Below are 5,000 nucleotides of genomic sequence, written 5' to 3'. Positions count from 1 at the left end.
CTCATACAGACATTTAAAGTGCAAGACTGGACAACAGAAGACTTGTAGAGAACATACATGAAGAGGAGGTATTTGTTGTGCTTTTTCAAAAAGTCCTTTATAGCGTTCTGACATAGTAATAGTAGCATTTTGAAGAAAAATAAATATTAAAATAGGTCTATCAAGTACACCAGCAGCAGTGTGTGTGTGTGTCTGTGTGTGTCTGTGTGTGTGTGTTTAGTGCAGGTAGAAAGTGCAGTGTGCGCCTGTGTGTGTGTCTGTGTGTCTGTGTGTATGTGTGTGTGTGTGTGTGTGTGTGTGTGTGTGTGTGTGTGTGTGTGTGTGTGTGTGTGTGTGTGTGTGTGTGTGTGTGTGTGTGAGTTGTGTGTCAGTGTGTGTAAGTTTGGGTTTAGTGCAGAAAGTGCAGTGTGTGTGTGTGTGTGTGTGTGTGTGTGTGTGTGTGTGTGTGTGTGTGTGTGTGTGTGTGTGTGTGTGTGTGTGTGTGTGTGTGTGTGTGTGTGTGTGTGTGTGTGTGTACATGTGCATGTTTTGAGTTAGTGCAGGTTGAAAGTTCAGTCACAAATATAGTAGTGCAGGTGGAATGTTCAGTCGCAGATATGGTGGTGGGGATGAGGGGGGGAGGGTTGTCAGTGGCCTGGCTGGCTAGAGGCTGACAGTGGAGGGAGAGTGGGTTGAGTGTTCAGTATCTTGATTGCTTGGTGCATGGAGCTGCTTGCAAGCCTGGTGGTACGGGAACGGAGGCGCCTGTACCTCTTTCCAGAGGGCAGGAGGCTGAACAGTTTGTGTGCAGGGTGGCTTGTGTCTTTGATGATCATCAGTGCTTTCCGGGTGAGGCGTGTGGTGTAAATGTCCTGCAGGGAGGGGAGTGGTACTCCAATGATCTTCTTCGCTGTGTTCACAACACGCTGGAGTGTCTTCCTGTTTTTCTCCGTGCAGCTTCCTCCCCACACTGTGATGCAGCTGGACACGACGTTCTCTATGGTTCCTCTGTAGAATGTTGTCATGATGGAGGGTGTAGCACTTGCCTTCTTTAGTTTGCGCAAGAAGTAGAGACGCTGATGGGCCTTCTTCGCCAGTGATGTAGTGTTGGTGGTCCAAGAGAGGTCGTCGCTGATGTGCACTCCAAGGAACTTGGTGCTGCTCACTCTCTCCACAGCATCACCGTCGATGGTCAGTGGTGGCAGTTGTTTTTGGACCCTCTGAAAGTTGACAACAATCTCCTTGGTCTTGTTGACATTCAGCAGGAGGTTGTTGTCTTTGCACCATCTGGCCAGCAGGTCTACTTCTTCTCTGTAGTGAGTCTCATCGCCCTTAGTGATGAGGCCCACCAGTGTTGTATCATCCGCAAACTTCACTAGATGGTTAGTGCTGTGGGTCGTTGTGCAGTCATGTGTCAGTGTGAACAGCAGGGGGCTGAGAACACAACCTTGCGGAGCCCCCGTGCTCAGGGTCAGGGTGCTTGAGGTGTTATTCCCTACCCGTACTGCTTGTGGTCTCTGCATCAGGAAGTCCAGCAGCCAGTTGCAGAGGGAGGTGCTGAAACCTAGTTTTTCCAGTTTTCTGATGAGTTGTTGTGGTATTATGGTATTGAATGCTGAACTGAAGTCAATGAACAGCATTCTCACATATGAGTCTTTATTGTCCAAGTGGGTGAGGGCTGGATGGAGGGCAGAGCAAATTGCATCCTCCGTGGATCGCTTGGCTCGGTATGCGAACTGGTAGGGGTCCAGGGTGGGGGGTAGGGTGGCTTTGATGTGTGACAGGACTAGCCGTTCGAAGCACTTCATGATTATGGGCGTCAGTGCTACAGGATGGTAGTCATTGAAGCATGATGGTGATGATTTCTTCGGCACGGGTATGATGGTAGCAGCTTTGAAAAGTGATGGGATGACTGCTTGCTCCAGAGAGATGTTAAAGATGTCTGTGAAGACATCCTTCAGCTCTTCTGCACAATCCACAGGAAGACTGCGAGGCACAAGCTAATGGATACTTTCATAAGAATAAATTAAATAATTAAATGAATAACTAAATAATTACCAAAAAAAACCCCAAAAAACATTAATTAATTAATAAATACATACATAAACTAAAGCGGCATATTGACTTTGCTTCAACCCATTGCTGCAGCTGTTTAATTAAAGGGATAGTTTGTGATTTTTGACATCAACTTGTATCCGCGTCAGCAGTGTCATGCACCCACACTGTCCTGTGGGCCGAGTTCTTGTCCAGTTTTGGTCAAAATGAAAGTAGTCCGCCAAGTTTGCTGGGTCACAAAAAAAAAGTTTTTCTAATGACTACCTGCCAGACTACTTTTGTTCTGACTATAACTGGACAAGAACTCGGGCCATACAGATTCATGTCAAAAATCCCAAACTATCCCTTAAAACATTTTGACAACCCAATGACCTCTTATTGAAAATTTTCATTCATTTTTTTCATTCATAGTGTGCCTTTAATGTTTCAGGTTTAGGACTCGTCAACACAGAATGCAGTTGTGTGCTTTGTTCAGTCTTTAGATGGAGTTGCATCCGCAATACAGGGGTGAATTTCTCAAAACCAAAGTTGATTACTACATTAGCTACTTTGTTGTTTTCAATGCATTTTCCCATTGGTAACTACCGAAGTTGCTAACAGGCTAACAACTTTCTCTTTTGAGAAACTCACCCCTGACTTGAGCGTCATCACTTTCCGTCTTTCTAAGTCATGGGTGCGGAAACCTATGGCCCAGGGCCCAGTGGCCCATGATATATATTCTAATGTTGTGCAGTTTCACATGAAATATGACATGTTTTGTAAAGGAGTTTGAGAAAATACATTTGCAATACAATTAAGTAATATTTTCAGGGTATTGAAGGTGGGGTCTGTTGTAAAGGTGACCGCCTTCAATATATGCCTAAGGTGCAGGGGGAAATCCTGGTTTGTGTTCATAGTACAGGACTTTCTACAATGTGAAGTGGCCCCTCGAATGAGAAAGGTTCCTCATCCTTGCACTAATTAGTCCACAAAGCTCAGAGTCGGTGCAAACCAAAGCCTACAGCAAGGGTGGGCAATTATTTTGTGTTTTTGGGTGGGCAATTATTTTTTGGGTGTAGATTATTGACCGAAGGGCCAGATTGCACAGGCAACTTGCCCGTGTAAATAATAAAAAATAGTGTACGCTGACATAACTTGTCAGCTTTACATTTGTGCACATTACAATTAAATGTGTTTAGATGTAGCCGAAGTTTTCAAGACCCCTGTTTTAAGTAGCCATTTTAGGAATGCAGAAATGTTTGTTTGGGCCTGAGTTTGTCCACCCCTGGCCTACAGTGTACATGTAGCTCCTTCAGCACTTGACTAGACAGTAGTGCTGGCTTGTCTGTATTTGTCTGGGCTCTGATGACATTACCATTGGGAAGAGCCAGTCGACGAGGCTGCTTTTGAAATAGCTATTAGTATTTGCTTTGTGATATCGGTCTGTGAGTAACAGCTACGGTATTTAGCTGTAATTACTGTTGTAGTGGATGGGGCATTTGTCTCATTTGCTTTGGCTTGGCTCTCATGTATAACAAGCGTGACGGTGAAACAGCCCAAGCATATTCTCCCCATGCCTTTCATACGCATGGCAGCCAAGGCCTCCAGATAGTGTGCGTGTGTGTGTGTGTGTGTGTGCAGGGAAGCTGACAAGGGGGGACGAAGGGGTCAGTTGTCCCGGGCCCAAGGACATGGGGGGCCCATAATTGGGTTGTCACTACATTGAATGTATTGGGTGGGGGGCCCTTTCAGATGACTTTGTCCTGGGCCCAGCCAAAGCTGTCAACGGCCCTGTGTGTGTGTGTGTGTGTGTGTGTGTGTGTGTGTGTGTGTGTGTGTGTGTGTGTGTGTGTGTGTGTGTGTGTGTGTGTGTGCGTGCACGTGTAGTGTGTAGTGCTATAGTAGTAGAAATCGTGTGTGTGTGTGTGTGTGTGTGTGTGTGTGTGTGTGTGTGTGTGTGTGTGTGTGTGTGTGTGTGTGTGTGTGTATGTGTGTGTGTGTGTGTGTGTGTGTGTGTGTGTGTGTGTGTGTGTGTGTGTGTGTGTGTGTGTCTGCACCCATATATGTGTGTGGCTTTGAGCTCTTCCCAGCGCAAACACACACCAAGCAGGCACAGCCAGTTAGTTATTCACTCAGTGGTGCCCGTGGTGGCAGGACCAGGGAAGTCGACAGGGGGTGGGTGAGGGACAAATGGGTATATTGTCCCGGGCCCAGGGAGAAAGGGGGCCCAGAATTGAGTTCAGATGCAAAACCCCCTAAGTGCCTTTTCTGAAAATAATCTTAATTCATTTTTATTTAATACAAAGCTATCAAAATTGCATATTATTTTATTTTATTAATGTAATATAACTATTTATATGTATTATCAAGTACATAAATGTAAACCAAACCTACATCGGGGTTCTCTAAAAATATAGAAGTGCAGGTCTTCAGAAATGGAGTCAAGGGGTTTTGCATCTGAACTCTTCATGTATTGGTTCAGGGGCCAATTTTGTCCCGGTTCTGGCCAAAATTGTCAGCGGCCCTGCCCCCATTGGCCAGCGTGCCAGCGAGGGAGGGAGGGGCCAAGGAGGGGGGTGGTGGGGGTGGGGGCAATGAAAGGATGATGCATTGCTTGGCACCAGGGTTGCCAACTGTCTGTAGAAAAAAATATGGGACACCTCATTCTCGCTGGGAAATGCTGTATTTCTCAGATGTAATTCCTGTATTTTTCTCAAAATTGTGTCCTGTTGCAGCTCAATACGGAGCCGTACTTTTGTTTATAAATACAGGGCGATTCCGTATTTAAAGGGACGGTTGGCAACCCTAGTTGGCAGCACCCAGTACCATAGCTCAGCCCAGTGCCAACACCAACACCAACACCAACACCAACACCAACACCAACACCAACACCAACACCAACACCAACACCAGTGCCATCCCCTGCCTGTGTCCAGGGCTGGGCTGGGACCACAAATCGGCCCGGGCGTTTTTTTTTCTCGGCATAG

Source organism: Engraulis encrasicolus, chromosome 22, assembly GCF_034702125.1.
Source record: "Engraulis encrasicolus isolate BLACKSEA-1 chromosome 22, IST_EnEncr_1.0, whole genome shotgun sequence".
In the NCBI taxonomy this organism is placed as follows: Eukaryota; Metazoa; Chordata; class Actinopteri; order Clupeiformes; family Engraulidae; genus Engraulis; species Engraulis encrasicolus.
Note: the sequence above shows the minus strand (reverse complement) of the source record.